Genomic DNA, 23,007 nt, shown 5'->3' with positions numbered 1-23,007 from the left:
CCAACTCCTCCCCTCCTCCCCCTTCTCCACGCAAGCCCCTCCCCAAGTTCACTGATAAGAGAGGTCTTCTTTTCCTTCCTTCTGATCCTAGTCTATTAGGTTTCATCAGGAGTGGCTGCATTGTCTCTCTCTGTGGCTTCTCCTTTCAAAATGGAGTCACCCAAGCTAACTTAAACTCTTCAATCACATAAGTAGGAAAGTAACTAACATGCACACATGATATGTACCCAAAGTTAAAATGTAAAATTCTGCTGGAGACATAAATGTATTCTACTGCCAATCAGTGACTAGTGTTTCCTTTCTGTATCGCTTGTTTTGACTGGACTATGTTTTCACAAACTCCACAGGAAAATGAGTGTCACAAATTACAGGCTAAAAATCGGGACTGGGGGGATGACTCAGCAGTTAAGAGGACTTGCTGCCCTGCCAGGGGAACTGAATTTAGTTTCCAGCATTCACATTGGCCTACTCCCAATGGTCTGTAACACCAGATCCAAGTGATCTGACACCCTCTTCTGGCCTCCGTGAGGACCCACATTCCACTGTAAACACACACACACACACACACACACACACACACAGAGAGAGAGAGAGAGAGAGAGAGAGAGAGAGAGGAAAGTGAGAGGGGGAAAGGGTAGTGTGAGTGTGTGTGTGTGTATGACAGGATCTCCCATTTGTATTGTCTTTTAAAAGCACATATAAACTAAAATGACCTTGATCCAATCATCTTGCCTCTAACTCCTGGTGCTTGGATTCCAGGTGTGCAGCACCACACCTCAGTTCAAGCAGTGGTGAAGAGGGGACTCAGATTTTCTTGTGGTTGCTAAGCATTTGGTCAGCTGAACCATGTCTCCATCCCCTGACTTTATTTAACCTTTCATTTCTCCATGCACTGTGCCTACTGTGAGAATTTTAGGAGGACGTGTTGATGTAATTGGATATCAGTGGGGGTATTTGAGGGTTCAGTGGGACTGTGCTGACTGCCGGTTTCTTCACCTCCTGCCTCCATCTTTTTTTTGCCGCTTAAAATGTTTCCTCCATGAACTCCATGACAGGTAGAGTTGCCCAGTTGGGAGAGCCTTGTTTAGCTACAGAGAAATGAAGTCGAAAAGAACAGAAAGTAGCTTTAAGGAATCTCCATCATTGGCTGAGGGATAGTCTGCCCTTCCTCATCAGTTCTTTGTGTGTGTATGTGTAATTATATTTTATTTCATACAGTTTTTCATAATGGATAAATACACCAACTATTGTAATTTCTTTTATAATTTATTACAATTTATTCACTTGTATCCCAGCTGTAGCCCCACCCTCATCCCCTCCCAATCCCATACTCCCTCCCTCTTCTCCTTCCAGGCCCCTTCCCCAGTCCACTGATAGTGGAGGACCTCCTCCCCTTCCATCTGACCCTAACCTATCAGGTCTCATCAGGACTGTCATTCGTAGTCTTCCTCTGTGGCATGGTAAGGTTGCTCCCCCCTCAGGGGGAGGTGATCAAAGAGCCAGCCACTGAGTTCATGTCAGAAACAAAATGTGGAAACAACCCAGATGTCCCTAAACTGAGGAATGGATACAGAAATTATGGTACATTTATACTACTCGGCAGTTAAAAACAAAAAAAAATGAAATTTGTAGGCAAATAGTGGGAACTAGAGATCATCCTGATTGAGCTATCCCAGAAGCACAAAGACACATGGTGTATATACTCACTTATAAGTGGATATTAGACTTATAAGATAATCATACTAAAATATGTATACCTAAAAAAGCTAAGCAAGGAGGACCCTGGGTAAGATGCTCAATCTTCATTCAGAAAGGCAAAGTGGATGGACATTGGAAGAAAGTGAAAATAAGGAACAAGACAGGACCCTACTACAGAGGACATCTGAAAGACTCTATCCAGCAGGGTATCAAAGTGGATGCTGAGTCTCATAGCCAATCTTGGGGCAGAGTGCAGGGAATCTTATGAAAGAAGGGACTACAAAGAGACTGAGAGACCAAAAAGATTAAAAATTAGCAGCTATTATTAAGGGCTAAACTATGTGGGTGGAGAAGTCTGTTGATGCCCTGAGGGGAAGGACTGCCTTACTGCATTATTTCCCCACCTACTAGAGATAACAGTTGCTAGGAAACTGGCCCATCTCCCTAGGGAGGGACACCAGGTCATTATGGTCTGGGGACCTTCCTATAGCCAATTCAAAATGTAGCATTTTGACCAATGGATGCTTGCCAGGCAAGAATTGCCCCTGCTTTGGGCATGCTGGGAGGAACCAGAATCTATATATCACCCAACTAACCTGAGCGAGCGCAGCGCGCTCAGCTCCCACAGCTTCGGCGATGGGGCTGTGTAGCCCAAGCTGCAGCTTGTAATTTTTCAATAAAAAAGACCCTCATGTGTTTTGCAAGGGAGTCAATTCCTGGAGATCTTTTGGGGGCTCGCGAACTGGGTGTAACAAGACCAACTGAACTAATAAATCTGGGCCTAGGGATCTTTTATGAGACTGATACTCCTCATCAGCTGCTTAAAGAGGTGGGTGCCATTCTGTTTTCATTTTGTTGTTGTGATCATAAAATTTTCTACCCAGAAGCAACTGGCAGAGAAAAGGATTAGACTTAACACTTCCAGGTCACAATCCATCAATGAGGGAGGTCATGATGGGACCACAGAGGAACAACCCTGCTTGCTGGTTTGCTCTCTAGCTTGCTTGCTTACAGGCTCACACTTAGCTAGCCTTCTTACACTGCCCAAAACTTCTGGAGTTGAAATTGTGCCACCTGAAATGGGCTGGGTTCTCCTTAATCAGTGAATAACCAAGACAATTTCCCACAGATATGTCCTAAGGTCAAACTAATCTAGACAATTCCTCAGTCGAAGCTTTTCTCTCAGATGAGCCTCCTAGGGCTCAAGGTGACAATTAAAATGGGTTTTAGAAGGTGAAAGCACATGGTGAAGGCACTGGCCACCATTAGTTTCATCCAAAACAGATCTGTACAGCAAGACTATACATTCCTTCAGTGAACCGTCTGAAGAACCACAGTGGGTCTTTGAGAATAAGTTTCTGAAGGAAAATTTGAGAAGGATATGGAGCCTGGCAGTGGGGGCACACACTTTTGATCCCAGCACTTGGAAAACAGGGGCAGGTGGATGTTTGAGTTTGAGGCCAGCCTGGTCTATAGAGGTGTTCCAGGACAGCCAGGGCTACACAGAGAAATCACGTCTTTAAAAAAAAAATTAAAAATAGAGAGATAGAGAGGGAGGGAGACAGAGACACATTATCATGTATATACTAGAGATCAAAGTGCACACATATGGTGGAACCAACAATTACAGTCTAGCCACAAAGGAGGAGGCAGATGAACCCTCCTTCTTGTGTCACTGGCCAGGGCTGCAGCTTAAGCCACGGGATCATAAAGGAAAGCCAATCATACAACATGGAATTTGGCCATACTGAGCTATCAAAGCTAGTCCATTAGGTGTGAAGATGGTCAGTTAGTAATTATCAGGTTACTGAAATTCAGAAATGGTGATTGTTAATTGATAAAGGAAGTTCTAGGCCCTAGTGGGCAGTGGTATTCCCGAGGCAGTGGATTTTGAGCAGTATAAGAGAAAAGCACTTGTGAGCTGCAGAGATGGCTCAGTGGTTAAGAGCACCAGCTGCTCTTCCAGAGGTCCTGAGTTCATTTCCCAGCACCCACAAAGGAGGCTTACAACTATCTACACTGGTATCTGAGGCTCTCTTCTGGGATGTGATAGAGCACTCAAGTGAATATTTTTGTTTGTTTGCAAGATTAAGTTCCAAACCACCTTACATACATACATATAGGTGGATGGAACAAACTCCAAAGAGCAAGCACCAAACCACCTTACCTACATATACATACATCATGATGGATGGAACAAACACAAAAGAGCAAGCTCCATCCCAACCTTACATACATACATATACATACATCTTTTCAGATGAAACTAACTCCAAAGAGTGAGGTGCAAACCACCCAACATACATACACCTTGGTGGATGGAACAAGACCCAGAAGGCCAGTTCAGACCACACTTTTACTCTTTTTCCGCAGCTTATCTATCCCAGCAAGATCTTTCAAGCTAAACACACAATATGGTTACACTCAATTTTTCTTTAAGTGAGTGAGTACAATGAATATATGAAAAAAAACCACATATTCCCCCATACCTTCACATGATCAAATGTTTTATGTATTATGGGTGAAAAACAAATATAAAAAAACAAGTTAGTCCCAAGACCCCATATACACTTCTAATTAACCAACTTGTGATAAATTAACAAGATGAGCCAGCAACTTAACTTCTCAGCCAGCATTTCTTTACTGGCAAGGTGAAATTTGGGGTAACCAAGAATCAATTACAATAAAAATAATCTTATGAAAGTCTTTAAAGTATCACAAATCTAAACTTTTATATAAAAAATAAGCCACCTCTACTTTAAATCTTGATGGGTGGGGTGTGCATCTGCTCATTAATAACTTTATTAAAACATATCAAGAAGCTGAGGGCCAAAAACAAGTATAAGGAAATCAATTGTTGTCTCAGTTACAGGCCCAGCTGGAGAGTGTCAGTCAGGAGGTGCTATCTTGGGCTTTGATTTCTGCTCATCAACCTTAAAGAGTCCCTCGCTTTACTACTAAGAGGGTATTTTCTTAACTTTACATGGTTCTCTAAGATTTTTTACATTAGTCATTAGTAAAAACATCTTCCCTGACCTTGCAAAACAATCTACAAGTTGCTAAGGGGAAGAGAGGTTAGCCCAGACTCTGAGCAGGTAAACTCATAGTAGGGAGTGGGGTATGCCAGCCAAAAGAACCATATTATGCTTTGGAATGACTGAGGGATTTCTTGGAGGAAATTGGCAGCTAGGTTTAATGTGATAATAAGGAACCTCTGCCATTTGTCTCAGATTTGAAACCTACATCTATGGAAATAACAACTTTAGAGAGCAGTATGGTCTCCAATGGGTAATGATTATCAAATGAGCCTACAAGAAAGACAGGTGGCAAAGAAGATTCTATAATTTCTTTACTTTCTTTAAATCTCCTTTCTTTTCTGTAAGGGAGGGCAGTTACACAGGTGTGTTTCTTGTATGCAACAGATTACTGGGTTTTGTTTACGTATCCAACCTGCCACAGAGGGCCTCTGAAAGCCTCTGCCCTACAGACTATCAAAGCAGATGCTGAGCTTGATGGCCAACTGTCAGGCAGAGTGAATGGAATTTTAAGTAAGAAGTGGGAAATAGCAAGAGCTGGAGAGGACAGAACTCCACAAGGAGAGCAACAGAACAAGAAAATTTGAACACAGGGAACTTCCCAGAGACTCATACTCCAACCAAGGACTATTCATGGAGATAACCTAGAACCCCTGCACAGATGTAGCCCATGGCAGTTCAGTGTTCAAGTGGATTACATAGTAATGGGAAAAGGGACTGCCTCTGACACAATCTGATTGGCCTGCCCTTTGATCACCTCCCCTTGAGGGGAGAGCAGCCTTACCAGGCCACAGAAGATGACAATGCAGCCATTCCTGATGTGGTCTGATAGACTAAGATCAGAAGGAAGGAGAGGAGGATCTTCCCTATCAGTGGACTTGGGGAGGAGCATGCATGCAGAAAGAGGAGGAAGGGTGGGATCGGGAGGGGAGGAGGGTGGGGCTTATGGGGGGATACAAAATGAATAAAGTGTAATTAATAATAGTAATAAAAAAGAAAGAAAAAAGTGTTCTGTGTATATTTTTTAAATTGCAATAACCAAAATGTTTTAATTTATGTAAGAGATATTAATTTATTTATATATTATTATTTATTCTTACATCATTTTTCTTCCATTTTTCACCCTCCAGAGATTTAAGCAAATACTCTTTGTTCTTTTGAAAATTCAAGCCACTTTTTCATAAACTTTTTATATGCTTAACATGTCAAATTTTGATTTGTAATATATTATGCTATATTATGATACCAGGAATATATAACAAGCCACTGAATTTTATCAAGGGTATTTATTATAAATAGTATTACAGGAAAAGGAAAATGTGTAGAAATGAAATAGTATTCTTTTCAGTTGTTGTTAGGAGACAGTTGCCTAAGTCCAGTCACCCCAGGAAAAAAACCACATTTTTATTGATTATTACAGTTAATTCACTTTGTATACTGAATGTAGGCCCGTCCCTCACCTTCTGCATGTCACAACCTACCTCCTTCTTTTCTCCCTATACCCCTCTCCTAGTCCACTTATGGGGAAGTCCTCCTCCCCTACTATATTATACTAGACTATCTTATCAGAACTCACTAGGAATGGCTGCACCCGCTTCTTCTATGGCCTGGCAAGGCTGCACCTCTCAGGAGTAGGTGATCAAAGAGCCAGCCACTGAGTTCATGTCAGAGAAAGCCCTTGCTACCCTTACTAGGAAATCCACATGGAGACTGAGATACTTATGGGCTACATCTGAACAGGGGCTCTAGTTGTCCTCCATGCATGGTCCTTGGTTGGAGCAGGAACCCCAGGGCCCATATTTATTTTTGCTCTGTTGGTCTCCTTGTGGAGTGCCTGGTCCATCCAGATCTTTATCTCCTGAATCTTCCATATGATTCTGTGCTCTCTACCCAAAGTTTTGCTATCAGTCTAAGCATCTGCTTCAATACCCTGCTAGGTAGATTCTTTTAGAGGCCCTCTGTGCTAGGTTCCTGCCCTGTTCCCTGTCTTCTCACATTAACAATGTCTATCCCATTTGCCTTTCTGAATGAGGATTAAGCATCTTCCCTAGGGTCCTCCCTGTTGGTTAGCTTCCTTAGGACTATAGATTTTCATATGCTTCATTCTATATTACATGACTTATATCCACTTAGAAGTGAGCATATACCATGTGTGTCTTTCTGAGTCTGATAATTCACTGAAGATGATCTTTCCTAGTTGTATCCATTTGCCTATTGATTTCCTTGTTATTAAATACTGAGTAGTACTGCACTGTGTAAATGTGCCACAATTTCTATATCCACTCCTCAGTTGTGGGACATCATCTAGGTTGTTTCCAGATTCTGGCTATTATGAACAAAGCTACTATGAGAATAGTTGAGCAAATGTCCTTGTTGTATGGTTAAAAATCTTCTGATTGTATGCTCAGGGGTGGTATAGCTGAATCTTGAAGTAGCATTATTCATAATTTTCTGAGAAAGCACCAGTCTGATTTCCAAAGTGGTTGTACAAGTTTACATTTCCACCAGCAATGGAGGAGGGTTCCCTTTTCTCCATATCCAATCCAGCATGTGTTGCAGATGATGTGATAGTACATATGAATAAGCCTAAAAATTCAACCAGGGAACTCCTACAACTGAAAAACACCTTCAGTACAGTTGCTGGATACAAAATTAAATAAAAAATATATCTGAAGCCTTCCTGTATACAAAAGACAAAACTTTAAGGAAGATATCAGAAGATGGAAAGATCTCCCATGCTCCAAGATTGGTGGGATTAACATAGTAAAAAATGGCTGCTCTACCAAAAGAAATCTGCAGATTCAATGGAATTACAATCAAAATACCAGCACAACTCATTACAGACCTTGAAAGAACAATTCTCAGTTTCATATGGAAAACAAAAAACCCAGAATTGATAAAAAAAAAACATGCCTCTACAATAAGAGATTTCCTGGTGGTAATTTCATCATGGATCTCAAGTAGTATGATAGAGCAACAGTAAGAAAAAATGGTATGGCACTGGCACCTGTACTTTAAATCTTAAAGGGTGTGCATCTACTCATTAATCATTTTTATTAAATCATCAAGAAGCTGAGGGGAAAACACAAATATAGGAGAATCTCAGTTTTAGAGATTTTCAGTTTTAGACCCAGTTTGAGAGTACCCAGACTGTCAATGCCACCTTGGCCTATTGTTTCAGCCCATCAACCTTAAAACATCCCTGGCTTTACTATTAATAGTGTACTTTTATTAACTTTAAATTGTTCTCTAAGATTTTTATACCAGAGCCATAAGCAAAAACATCTTCCCTGACCTTGTTAAACAATCTATTTTTCCAAATTCTTTCTAAGTATAATGGTGATTGCTAACAATCTACATCTATGGCTCCTTTCAAGGGCAGTGGTTGATTCATTAATCTGCTCCAGTAAACATGTGAAAAGAGATCAAGCATTGTAAATTTTAAATGCCAGTGATATTGCCCAGTGATGGGCTAGAAGCCTCCTTATAGTTTTCATACTCCTCATGTTTTGAGGAATATGGGCATCATAAGGGCAACAAGCAGAGATATGCTACATAAGAGTTCAAAGTCCTCAGGAAAAGCAGTTCTTGGGATTATGCTTCTCCAAGACAAACTCATCGTGACTATGCTAACAGGAGAACCATATTCCATGAGTTCTACAGCTGTGCTGTTGCTCCTGCATGGCTCTTGACAGGACCAGGTAGCCAAAATAGTTTGCCTATATGAGGGTGAGGGGGGAGCAGGGTTAGCTCAGGCCCTGGGAAGGAGAATTCAGGGCATTTCATAGGCTATACTATCCTGGAGGAACAGGTAACATGGAAGAACTGAAGGATTGCTGGGAGAAAATTGCAGGTAGGTTTGATTTGATATGTTAACTAGGAACCTCTGCCATTAGTTTCAGGTTTGAATCCTACTTCTATGGTAACACAAACTTCAGAGAGAGAAGAATTGTTTCCCTTGGATAATGATTATCAAGTGAGCCCACAGGGAAGAAAGGTGGCAAAGACAAAGATTCTGTTTTTCTCTTCTTTGTATATATCTTCTTTCTTTTCTATGAGGGAGGGCGGTTACCTAAACTGGACTCAAATTTTTACTATTTTGATTATTTTTCTGACTATTTTTTATTTTATTAAATGTTTTTATTTTTTCACAATTTATTCATTATATATGCTGATTGAAGTTCACTCTCTCAACTCCTTCTGGTCCCACCCTCCCTCCATCTTTCTCTCCTCCCCTTTCCCTAGTCCATACCAAAGGGGAGTTCCTCTCCTCTGCCATCCACCTATACATGATAAGAACAATACTCAGCTATTAAAAACAGAAAAAAAAATGTCTGCTCTTATTTATTTTCCATAGGCCACTGTACTCACCTCAGAAGATTTCATACCATGAAGCTTGCCTTCAAACTTACCGTGAAATAAACACTAGGTATAACTCATTTTAAAGAGTCCTACCCCCAAGACACTGATTGATTTACCATCTCACATCCAGAATCATGTGAAATTGAAATGCTATGAACTTTGAAACATTTTATTACAAGAATTTCAGAGAACATGATTCTCTTGCTGTCTGGAGGGCTGTTTCCCACCAGCCCAGGAAGGCACCAGGGTAAGAAGATGAGGTATAAAGCTTGGAAAGCCTGCAAGCATAACAGTGATCTGCCAATCTGGGAACCACCTCAGAAAGTAAGTTCAACTTTAATTCCAGAAAACAGAGTCTTATACCCCTTGGGGAGTGACTGGGATGCTTCAAGCATTGGTGTAGATAATTGTTTAATACTAGCCAATTCAAGGATGCTCAATTTGCATTAAACAGCACATTCCTATCATATGAACAAGAAGAACAAGAACACAGAACCAAATTATCCTATATTTGAAGAGAGGGGAGTTATATCTATCAAATATGGTTGGTGGTATCTATGTCTAAAGACACTTTCCAGAAGAAGCCAGGCAGAGAAAACTCACCCTTGACAAGGTTACACATCTAGGCCAGAATCAGGCTCATACTTGGAAAAGAAAGCCTCCTCCATCATATCTCAAAATTCAGTGTGGGTTGTGATGTTTTTCAATAGTTCCCCTGGAACAATAGGTATGTGAACAAAAGAAACTTCTACAGGCTACCACCTTTGTGATTCTCTCAGAGAACTTCCTGGCTGGTGTTAGTTCACCATTCCTTACATATTCATCCACTGGACTAAAAGTTTCTTGTGTAAAGTGAGGCAATTGAAAACAATAAATGTTGAGAATCAGGATAATCAATAAGGCTCCCCTAAACACCTTATTATATAATACTGTTGCATGTAATTGATATTCACCATTCATTGTATTCTTTTTAAAAATAAGTTTATTTACTTTAAATTCCAATCGTAGTTCCCCTCCCTTCTCTCCCCCAGTACTACCCTCCATTCCTATTGCACCTATTCCCTTTCCCCTTCAGAAAAGGGAGGTCATTTCCATTGAGCTAGTTTTTCAGTTCTGTTGGATCTCAGTGGACCAAAGTACACAAAGGCCTTTCCACATTGCTTATACTCACAGAATTCCTCTCCAGTGAGGATACTTTTATGATGATGATGACTCTAGATTTGTGCAAGTCCTCACCATTTTAAAACATTCATAAGTTTTCTCTCTAGTATGAATCCTTTCATGATGATGAAGATTATACAAATGTGGAATGGTTTCACCATGTTAAAAGCACTCACAGGCTTTCTGTCCATTAGGATTTCTTTCATGAGTGTGGAGATTATTCTGAAGTCCAAAAGTTTGTTCAAATTGGTTACAGTCAGACATCTTTCCAGTATGTATTATTTTATATATTAGGAGATGTTATGTGCAAAGGCTTTGCCACATAGTTATATTCATATGGTTTCCCTCCAGAATGTGTTGTTGTCTTAGGAGATAATTGTTACATGCAAAGGATTTATCACACTAATTACCCTCACAAGGCTTCTCTCCACTATGTGTCTTTTCCTGTTTTCAGAGACTACTCTGCTGTGCAAAGGCTTTATCCTGTTGGGTATATTCATAAGGTTTCTTTCCAGTATGTGTTCTTTTATGTCTTATGAGATGACTGATTTGTGCAAAGGCTTTACCACACTGGTTACATTCATAAGGTTTCTCTCCAGTGTGTGTTCTTTTATGGCTTAAGAGAGTACTGTTTTCTGCAAAGGCTTTGGCACACTGGTTACATTCATAAGGTTTCTCTCCAGTATGTGTTCTTTTATGGCTTATGAGATGACTGTTTTGTGCAAAGGCTTTACCACACTGGTTACATTCATAAGGTTTCTCTCCAGTATGTGTTCTTTTATGCCGTATGAGCTGACTGCTTTTTGCAAAGGCTTTACCACATTGATTACATTTGTAAGGCTTCTCTCCAGTGTGTATTCTTTTATGCCATATGAGAACAGTGATATAGGGAAGGCTTTACCACATAGAGTGCATTTAAAGGGTTTCTCTCCAGTATGACTTCTTTCATGCCTGCAAACAAAATTGGCACATGTGAAAGATTTACCACAGTCATTTCATTGCACTAATAAATATATTTATCTATATGAATTAATTTCATAATTTGGTCTAATGGTAAAGAAGAATCAAATTTTAAAGTTTTATCACTTTATTCACATTCACGATATTCCCCTTCATTATGGGTATTTTTGAAGATCCCTGTGATGGTAAGAGCATTTGTTATGTGAATCACTTTTATAGCATCATTTTTCTATGAGAGGTTTTCTCCTATATATGAAGAGTATTGTAAGCCTTCAGAGTTTTACCACAGCAATCCCATTCACAAATTTTTGTACTGTATGAATGATACTTTATTTACAAAGTGAGCCAAGACAAGCAGAAGTTCCAAATTCCTAGTATCCATAGGTATTTTCAGCAAAATGAGTTTGCTGATGAATTCTCAGTGAAGTTGCAAAACCAATTAACAGTAACCATTTATCACATTCAGAAAATTTACTCACAGTGGGGACTACTACCAAATCAATTGTTCTTGGAGAAAGACAGGGACACTGCTTCTTTCAATAACCGTATGCTCATGTGTCTTAGAATCATTTTGACATATAATATACCAGTTTAATTTACAAAAATAATAAAAATTCCCACATTGAATTAACACAGTTTGTTTTTGTTCATCATAGACATGTCATATAGGGATTAAGGTTTCCCCACAACAATATTCTTGATTCTCATAAGCTGCTCCTTTCACTAAACTTTACAATGTTACTGCACAAAAATTAGTAACACTGGTTTTACTATGTAATTTTTGCTTATTAGAAGGTTTTGGACACATACTAATCACCAATTCAGTGTGTATACCTCTTACAATATCTGAGTAGATAGAATGAGACTAAACAGATTGGCAGTTTAAGTCAGTAGCTGTAATGTCCATATGATTCAAATGGTATTTTTGTTACAATATTATTTCACTTTCTTCTATCTTAGGGGAGTGCCTTGTAAACACAAATCAGATACCTGACATTGAAGTACATGGAATTATGAGAATTTAATGATCATCAGTACACTTAAAGCAATGCTGTTTTTACACTGTTGCTTTTCTTTAAAACTTCCAGGACACAGCCATGTGTGCTGGTACATGCCTTCAATTCCAGCACTTGTGGAGGCAGAAGCAGGCAGATCTGTGTGATTTTGAGGTCAGGCTGGTCTAACAAGCAAGTTAAAGAAAGTCACAGATACGCAGAAAAAAAATCTATTTCAAAAACAGAAAATAAAAAGCAGCCAATAAACAAACAAACAAACAAAAAACACCAGACTTCCAAGACACATTAAAATTTAAGATTTATATCTGTATCAACATGCACATAAAGTTACCTTTTATTACTTGTAGAACTTTGAAAATGTTCTTCAATATTATGGTCATCCCAATTGTAGCCTAAAATATAGTACAAGAAAATATATATTATTGGAAATATCATGTTATTATTAAGGCAAAACTTAAATCACTATCTTCTGTGACCCTTAGAACCATGCATGATTTATTTACCTCATTCCTCCTCATTCTCAATTGGAATTATAGAAAAGGATCAATAACAAAGTAAGACTTGTCTCCTTATTTTAAAAGTGAAAGAAAATTGCAGAAGAGGATCAATAACAAAGTAAAAGTTGTCTCTTTATTTTAAAAGTGAAAGAAAAATTGCAGTCTTACCTATAGCAGTGAGGTTTTCACAGGTCTCTAGCATCACATCTTTGTAGAGTTGCTTCTGGGAAGGTTCCAGCAAGGCCCACTCTTCTTGGCTGAATTTCACATGCACATCATTGAAGGTCAACGAATTCTAAACTATGCCATACATTGTACAACAGAAACAGTGGCAACAATATAATTTATACTTCATTGTCAATATAATCATATAATTCTACTGCTTCTTCAATTTATTTTCTGACACAGAACTGTGAATGTTATACAGTTGGGTGCTGTGCATGATGTGAAGTAGGGGAGATGAAAAAGCCTAAAGGTTAGACTGAAAAAAAAGAAAAAAAACATAGGCGTGCTTCAAAAACCTGTTTTTCATCAGTTTGTAAGACATGAATATAAAGTAGCCATTAGTTGGGTTCTTGATCAATCTATGAATCATCTTCAGTTACTTGGGTGAGAAGGTCAGGACCCTGTCATGAGACAGGTGGAAGGATAAAACACAGTCATGATATTTTATATAGCAACAAGTGAGATGTGTTGATCAGGGGACACTGAACAGATGGGTAACATCAGTCAAAAGACAACATGGTACTGAATATTATGTTTTGACCAGGGCTCAGGGATGTGGCATATCAGTATGTGAAGAGGGGACTCATATATTTGTGGAAGGGAAAGTGGACTACAGTGAATACATGGATAAAAATAATGTGAGTGGCACGCAACAACAATCATAGCCAATAACATCATATTTCTGAGTGACCAGACAAAAGAAAAGGAATAGAACACATGATTATTCTTTGATCATTGTTTTGTATATCCTCCTTACTAAATAATGTATTCTATAGATTAAAAATAAAGATTAAAACTTTTCTATTAAAAAAGAAATGTTAATGTTATCACTAAGTCATTTTAGAAGAAAACGGAATAACAAGTTTTAACTGTATCATATCTGAACTTTTTGAAGACGATATCGCTTTGGAATAGACATGGAAATTAATGTGGACAAAGACAAACAGAGAGAAGAGTGTGAAATAGAGAGACAGAGACATAGAGACAGAGACACACACAGAGAGAAATTAACAGATGAACAATACTAAGTACAAATCAGAGAAATTTATTAACAGTTACTAACTACAAAAAATGGTGGACAAGCTGGGTGTATTCTGTCATGCCTTCAATTCCATCACTCAGGAGGCAGATGCAGGTGCATCTTATTGAACTGGATGTCAGCATTATCTATTTAAAGAGTTCTAGGACAGCCAGACGTATATAGTAAGACAGAGCCTCCCCTAAAAGTCAATCAAACAAACACAAAATATTGAAAGAACTCAGAGGTCTTTACTGAAGCTTCTACAAGGAATTATACATTCACTCCTGTTGTATATTTATTTTCCAGAAATCTGCACTGCCCCAGCTTAAACTGTAACTTCAATATCTTACTAAAAAGGAATGCATGTTTAAACAGGTAAAAATAGAAGACAAAAATATTAGCAGTGTAAATGCTAATCATAAAGCAACATAAGATAGGAGAGATGGCTCAGCAGTGAGGAGCTCTTACTGCTCTTGCAAATAATTGGGCTCAATTGTTAGTGTTTACCTGGGACCTGCTACTTTCACTTGCTATATGTTCATCAGTTCTGAAGACAACTTTAGACTACTGTGAGGATTAGGCACACAAGAGGTGCATATTCATGCATACAATAAAAATTCAGTAAAAACTAAAAATAGATCCCAGATGGCTGGGCTGATTGCACACTGTGTCTGATAAGTTGGGTAGCAGAGACTGCAAAGTGACCAATAGTTGGATCAGTGGGCCCCCAAAACCACTGACTGTGTTTCCAAGGTAAGAAGAAAGCCAATGATGAGGGAAACAATTGGGTCCAACCTCAGAGCACCCAGCTAATCTCTGGGAAAATTCCTTGGATGTTGCAACAGGAATAAGGTTTTCAAGCAAATGGATCCAGGAAGCAAGCAGGAATAGCTATTCTAATATCTAATAAAATAGACTTTCAACCAAAATTAATTGAAAGGGATGAGGAAGAGGGAATCCAAGATGGCATTGCCAGGAGGACCAGGACAGGAACAGGACAGCAATGTTGGTACAGCAACTAAAAGACTGAACTGTGGGCCTTGAAACAACAGCAATCGTGTTTCCCAGGTGAGAGGAAACTCCGTGGTGTGGGAATCACTCAGTTCCACTCTCAGGTTACTCAATGAGAACCTGGAAAATATGATACACCTGTGTGTCCTGATCACCTTCCCAGGCCAAACTGCGTGCTCTAGGGCACAAGAGACTGGGATCTCCAGTCTCAAAAACAAAAACAAAAACAAAAAAAAACAGGGAATAAGAAAGTGGAACTGACCTCAGGTCACCCAGTCTATCCCTGGAAAAGGTCCTGCAGACCTCCAGTCGCTAGACCTGCATGCCCTACTCTCCATCACAGACAGAACTGTGTGCCCCAGGACACTAGAGGCTGGGTTTCCTTGTCTGGAGAAAACCCCACAGGCAGGGAAAGGGCAGGTCCCAGCTTAGAACACTCAGCCAACTCCCCACACACACACTACCACCAGCACACATGGGAACATTCTTGGAAATGTTCTCAGGTTCTTTCCCAGTCACCAGCTTGGTAGCCATCTGGCAAGTGCCTACCCATTCTACACACCATGTCAAACACCACAGACTAGGTCTTCATGTTGGGAGAAAACCCAAAGGTGGGGAAAACATCTGGCCCTACCTCAGAACACCTAGCTCTCGAAAAGTTTCTGGTTATTCACAGGCTCCAGACTCTAGCCTCCTGCTGCACATGTGAGAGCAGTGCTCAGCTGCCACGGATTACTGCTTGGGTACTGGGGCACAGAGCTCTAACCTCAGACCTATAGAAGCCTGGGATTCCCGAGATCTACCCCCAGATACTGCTCCAAGTGAGAACAAGTTATCCCTAACTAAACTGACCAAACCATGGGGTACCCAGATTACATCTGCAACTTACTAAATTTACAGCAAGAAAGACAGAAGCAGGACAACTGTCTCCAGGACTTCTGTGGGTGAGAGGAGAGCCTCATTGACTAACAAACACCACAATTACTGCTCAAGTCTCTATGCCTGTGGTGATTTTTGAAAATTCCTGAAAAATACCTGCTATTCAGTGACTGTACCCCAAAAGCTTAGGAGGCCTCCTTCAGAAAAAATCATCTTCCTGTCAAGGGGATTATCCCCACCATAGGATTCCAGGAAGCACCAGAAACTAACACCCAACACCTAAGATAGCCAAATGGGTAGAGGCAAGTGTAAAAGCTCAAAAAGACAGAGCAATATGGCATCTCCAGAACCCAGTTATTCAGGGGCAAGCAGCCCTGGACACACCAGGATAAATGAAATTCAAGAAGATGACCTTACATCTGTGCTTATGAACAGGATAATAGAGGAAAAAAAATAAACTGCATAAAGACCTAGATGAAGATAAAGTCAAACAGATTATTGTCATTTGCAAAGAAATGGAGGAAGATAAAGTCAAACAGATTATGGACATCCTTAAAGAAATACAGGAAGTTGCAGCCAAACAATTTGTGGCCTTTAGAGAATAAATACTTAAATCACTGAAAGATATTAAAGAAACAGAGGATTGTTCAAACAAACAGCTGAAGGAATTGAAGGAAAATACATTCAGAGAAGTGAAGAAAAGCAATAAAATGGCTCAAGATCTGATAAGAGAATTGGAAAAAATTAAAGAAAACACAAGTGGAGGAAACTGTGGAGAGAAAGAACTTAGGGAGGAAAAGAGGAACTACAGAGGTAAGCATAAGCAATAGAGTACGAGAGATGGAAGAAAGAATCTTAGGTGTGGAAGACACAATGGAAGAAATAGTTGTAGCTATCAAAGAAAATGTTAAATCTAAAAAATTCCTGACAAAGACCATCCAAGAAATCCAAGACAACATGAAAAGCAAAACCTAAAAATGATAGGAATAGAGGAAAAAGAAGATTCCCTCCTCCAAGGCCCAGAAATTATTTTCAACAAAATCATAGAAAAAAAAATTTCCCCAACTTAAAAGAGTGGTCTATAAGAATACAAGAGGCCTACAGAACACCCAATAAATTAGACCAGAATAGAAAATCCTCCCACCACATAATAAACAGTAAGTATACAGAACAAAGAAAAAATACTAAAAGCTTCAAGGGAAAAAGGCCTAGTAAGACATAATGGCAAACCAATCAGAATCACACCTGACTTCTCAACAGAGACTATGAAAGCCAGAAGTGTCTGAACAGTTATCATGCAGACCCTAAGAGAACACAGATGTCCGCCCAGGCTACTATACCCAGCAAAAGTCTCAGTCATCATAATGGAGCAAACAAGATATTTAATAACAAAAACAAATTTAAACAATACCTACCCACAAATCCAGAGATACAGAAGCTCCTAGAAAGAAAACTATAACCCAGGAAAGCTAACTACATTCAGGAAAAGACAGGGAATAAATAATGTCATTACAGGAAAACTAAAAGTAACCAAGCACACAAACACAGTACCACAACCAATATCAAAATAAAAGGAACTAACAGCCACTGCTCGTTAATTTCCCTCAACATCAAATCACTTAACTCTCCAATAAAGACACAGACTAACAGAATGGATATGTAAATAAGACCCAACAATCTGTTGCATACAAGAAACATATCTAAGTCACAAAGGTAGACATTACATAAGAGTAAAGAGCTGGAAGGGTCCAAGGAAATGGACCTAAGAAAAAAGCAGGAGTAGCCATTCTAATATCAAATAAAATATATTTTCAACCAAAATTAATCAAAAGACATGAGGAAGGTCATTTCATACTCATCAAAGGAAAATTTGCCAAGAAGAAATCACAGTTCTGAACATCTATGCCTCAAATACAAAGGTACCCACGATTGTAAAAGAAACATTAATAAAACCTAAACCACACACAGATCCCCATACATTACTAGTGGGAGACTTCAACACCCCACTCTCAACAAAGTACAGGTCAACAAAACAGAAATTTTTAAAAAAAGCAATATCTCTAACAGAGGTCATGAATCAAATGGACCTAACAGACATCTACAGAACCTTACACCCAAACACAAAAGAATTTACTTCTCAGCACCTCATGGAACCTTCTCCAAAATAGACCATATCGTTGGTCACAAATTGAGCCTCAACAGATACAAGAAGATTGAAATAATCCCTTGTATCCTATCTAATTACCATGGACTAAAGCTGGACCTCAACAACAACAGAAATAGTAAAAAGCCTACACACACAAGGAAACTGAACAACTCACTACTAAATGACAGCTGGGTAAGGGAAGAAATAAACAAAGAAATTAAAGTCTTTCTAGAATTCAATGAAAATGAAGACACAACACACCCAAACATATGGGACATGATGAAAACAGTACTAAGAGGAAAGTTCATAGCACGAAGTGTCTTCAAGAAGAAATTTGTAACATCTCATATAATCAACTTAATGGCTCACCTAAAAGCCCTAGAAAAAAAGAAGCAGACACAGCAAAAAGGAATAGACACCTGGAAATAATCAAACTCAGGACTGAAATCAGTAAACTAGAAACAAATAAGACATTTCAAAGAATCAATAAAACCAAGAGCTGGTTCTTTGAGAAAATCAAGAAGATAGACAAACCCTTAGCCAAACTAACGAAAAGGCAGAGAGACACTATCCAAATTAACAAAATCAGAAATGAAAACAGGGACAAAACAAAAGACACTGAGGAAATCCAAACAATCGTTAGGATTTACTTCAAAAGTCTTTATGCCACACAATTTGGAAATCTAAATGAAATGGACAATTTTCTTGGTTGATTCAACTTACCAAGGCTGAATCAAGACCAATAAAATAGCTGACATCATACTATTATATGAATAAGAAGAACAAGAATATAGAATGAAATTATCCTATATTTGAAGGGAGGGGAGAGTTATCAGGGATCTGTGTCAAAGGCCCTCTATCAAATTTGATTGGTGGTGTCAATGTCTAAAGACACTCTCCATATGAAGTCAGGCAGAGAAAACTCAACCGTGACATTGTTACACATCTAGGCCAGAAGCAGGGTTATACATGAAAGAGAAAGCCTTCTCCCTCATATCTCAAAATTCAGTGTGGGTTGTGATGTTTTTCAATAGTACCTCTGGAACAATAGGTATGTGTACACAAAGAAACTTCTACAGGCTACCACTATTGTGATACTCTCAGAGAACTTCCTGGCTGGTGTTAGTTCACCATTCCCTACATATTCATCCACTGGACTAAAAGTTTCTTGTGTAAAGTGAGACAACTGAAAACAGTAAATGTTGAGTATCAGGATTATCAATAAGTCTTCCCTAAACACATTATATAATACTGTTGCATGTAATTGATATTCACCATGCATTGTATTATTTTTAAAAATAAGTTTATTTACTTTAAATTCCAATCGTAGTCCCCTTCCCTTCTCTCCCCCAGAACTACCCTCCTTTCCTATTGCCCCTATTCCCTTTCCCCTCCAGAAAAGGGAGGTCATTTCCACTGGGCTAGTTTTTCAGTTCTGTTGGATCTCAGTGGACCAAAGAACACAAAGGTCTTTCTACATTGCTTATAGTCACAGAATTCCTCTCCAATAAGGTAATTTTGATGATGATGATGACTCTAGATTTGTGCAAGGCCTCACCATTTTAACACATTCATAAGTTCTCTCCAGTATGAATCCTTTCATGATGATGAAAATTATACAAATGTGGAATAGTTTCACCATGTTAAAAGCACTCAGGCTTTTTGTCCATTAGGATTTCTTTCATGAATTTGAAGATGATTCTGAAGTGTAAAAGTTTATTCACATTGATTGCAGTCAGACAGCTTCTTTCCAGTATGTGTTCTTTTATTTATTAGGAGAAGTTATGTGCAAAGGCTTTGCCACATAGTTATATTCATATGGTTTCCCTCCACAATGTGTTGTTGTCTTAGGAGATGAATATTACATGCAAAGGCTTTATCACACTAATTACCCTCACCAGGCACACCTCCACTGTGTGTCTTTTCTTGTTTGTGGATACTACTCTGCTGTGCAAAGGCTTTATCATATTAGGTATATTCATAAGGTTTCTTCCTAATATTGTTCTCTTATGGCTTATGAGATGAGTTTTGTGGAAAGGTTTACTGCACTGGTTGCATTCATAAGGTTTCTCTCCAGTGTGTGTTCTTTTATGTCTTATGAGATGACTATTTTGTGAAAAGGCTTTACCACACTGGTTACATTCATAAGGTTTCTCTCCAGTATGTGTTCTTTTATGGCTTATGAGATGACTTTTTTGTGCAAAGGCTGTACTGCACTGGTTACATTCTTAAGGTTTCTCTCCAGTGTGTGTTCTTTTATGGATTAAGAGATGACTGTTTTCTGCAAAGGCTTTACCACACTGGTTACATTCATAAGGTTTCTCTCCAGTGTGTGCTCTTTTATGTCTTATGAGATTACTATTTTGTGCAAAGGCTTTACCACACTGGTTACATGCATAAGGTTTCTCTCCAGTGTGTGCTCTTTTATGGCTTAAAAGAATACTGTTTTCTGCAAAGGCTTTACATCACTGGTTACATTCATAAGGTTTCTCTCCAGTGTGTGTTCTTTTATGGCTTAAGAGAGTACTGTTTCGTGTAAAGGCTTTACCAAACTCGTTACATTCATAAGGTTTCTCTCCAGTATGTGTTCTTCTATGGCTTATGAGATGACTCTTTTGTGCAAAGACTTTACCACATTGATTACATTTGTAAGGCTTCTCTCCAGTGTGTGTTCTTTTATGCCGTATGAGATCAGTGGTATTGGAGAAAGCTTTACCACATAGAGTGCATTTAGAAGGTTTTTTCCAGTACGACTGCTTGCATGCCTGCAGAGATAATTACCACATGTGAAAGATTTACCACAGTCAGTGCTTTACACTAATAAATATATTTATCTTTATTAATTAATTTCATAATTTGGTCTAATGGTAAAGGAGAATCAAATTTTAAAGTTTTATCATGTTATTTACATTAATGATTTTTCCCTTCATTATGGGTATTTTCGAAGATCCCTGTGACAGTAAGAGCATTTGTTCCATGGTTCACTTTCATAGCATCATTTTTCTATAAGAGTATTTTTTATATATATATAGAGAGAGATTATTGTAAGAATACAGAGATTTACCACAGCAATCCCATTCGCATTGTTTTCACTGTATGAATGACACTTCCTTTGCAAAGTGAGCCAAGAGAAGCAGAAGAAGTTCCAAATTCCTAGTATTCATAGGTATTTTCAGCAGTATTAGTTTGGTGATGAATTCTCATTTAAGTTGCAAAACCAATTAACAATAACCATTTATCTCATTCAAAAAATCTACTCAAAGTGGGGACTACTACAAAAGTAATTGTTCTTGGAGAAAGACAGGAACACTGCTTCTTTCAATATCCCTCTGCTCATGTGCCTTACAAACATTGTGACATATGTTATACGTATTTAAATTACAAGAATAAAGGATTCTGTCATTGAATTAACACAGTTTGTTTTTTGTTCATCATAGACATGTCATATAGGGATTAAGGTTTCTCCACAACAATATTCTTGACTCTCATAAGCTGCTCCTTTCACTAAACTTTAAAATGTGCCTGCATGAATATGAGTAACAGTGGTTGTTATTAGAAAGTTTTGGACACATACTGATCGCCTATTCAATATGTATACCTCTTAAAATATCTGAGTAGATAAAATGAGACTAAACAGATTGGCAGTTCAACTCAGTAGCTGTAATGTCTATATGATTCAAATGGTATTTTCTGTTACAACATTATTTTATTTTCTTCTATCTTAAGGAATGCCTTGCAAACATAAATCAGATACCTGACATTGAGGTAAATGGAATTGTGAGATTTTAATGATCATCAGTACACTTAAATCAGTGCTTTTTTACATGGTTGCTTTTCTTTAAAACCTCCAGGACACAGCCAGCTGTGCTGGTTCATGCCTTTAATCCCAGCACTTGTGGACACAGAAGCAGGCAGATCTGTGTGATGTTGAGGTCAGGCTGGTCTAACAAGCAAGTCTAAGTCAAGCCACAGCTACACAGAAAAAAAACCTATTTCAAAAACAGAAAATAAAAAGCAGCCAACAAAGAAACAAAAAACAAACTTCTAGGACACATTAAAATTTCTTAAGATTTATATCTGTATGAGTGCACATAAAGTTACCTTTTATTACTTGTAGAGCTTTGAAAATGTTCTTGAATGGTATGGTCTTCCCAATTGTAGCCTAAAATAGAGTACCAGAAAATATATATTACTGGAAATATCATGTTATTATTAAAGCAAAACTTAAACCACTATCTTCTATGACCCTTAGAACCATGCCTGATTTATTCACCTTATTCTTCCTCATTCTCAATTGGAATTATAGAAAACGATCAATAACAAAGTAAGACTTGTCTCCTTATTTTAAAAGTGAAAGAAAATTTGCTGTCTTACCTATAGCAGTGAGGTTTTTACAGGTCTCTAGCATCACATCTTTGTAGAGTTGTTTCTGTGAAGGTTTCAGCAAAGCCCACTCTTCTTGGCTGAATTTCACATGCACATCATTGAAGGTCACTGAATTCTAAAATATGCCATGCATTTGTACAACAGAAAGAGTGGCAACAATATAAATTTATACTTCATTGGCAATAGAATCATATAATTCTAGTGCTGCTTCCATGTATTTTCTGACACAGAAGTGCCAGTGTTAGATAGTTGGGTTCTGTGTATCAGGTGAAGGAGGGGAGAAGAAAAAGCCTAAAGGTTAAATCATAAGGAAAACCAAAGGTGTGCTTTGGAAACCTGTGTTAAAGGAGTTTCATTAGTTTGTAAAGCATGAATATGAATTAGACATTAGTTGGGTTCTTGAGTGATCTATGAATCATCTTCAGTTACTTGGGCGAATAGGTCAGGACCCTGTCATGAGACAGGTGGGAGAAAAAAACACATTCATGACATTTTTTTTCTAGCAACAAATGAGATTTGGTTATCAGGGGACAGTGAACAGATGGGTGATGTCAGTCAAAAGACAACATGGCACTGAATATCATGTTTTGACCATGGATCAGAGATGTGG

At 38.5% G+C, this 23,007-nt stretch overlaps 1 long non-coding RNA gene across 1 annotated transcript; it reads right to left on the bottom strand.

The window, feature by feature from the left end:
• Positions 1-21,413: 21,413 nt before the first annotated feature.
• On the bottom strand, positions 21,414-22,522 carry LOC132651013 (uncharacterized). Its single transcript, XR_009588969.1, has 3 exons — positions 22,386-22,522; positions 22,113-22,173; positions 21,414-21,983 (listed from the first exon to the last, which is right to left on the bottom strand). It is a non-coding gene; the product is annotated as an uncharacterized LOC132651013 (long non-coding RNA).
• Positions 22,523-23,007: the final 485 nt, after the last annotated feature.

The sequence above is a fragment of the Meriones unguiculatus genome (assembly GCF_030254825.1).
Source record: "Meriones unguiculatus strain TT.TT164.6M chromosome 13 unlocalized genomic scaffold, Bangor_MerUng_6.1 Chr13_unordered_Scaffold_37, whole genome shotgun sequence".
Classification (NCBI taxonomy): Eukaryota; Metazoa; Chordata; class Mammalia; order Rodentia; family Muridae; genus Meriones; species Meriones unguiculatus.
This window is presented reverse-complemented; position numbering and strand designations above follow the sequence as displayed.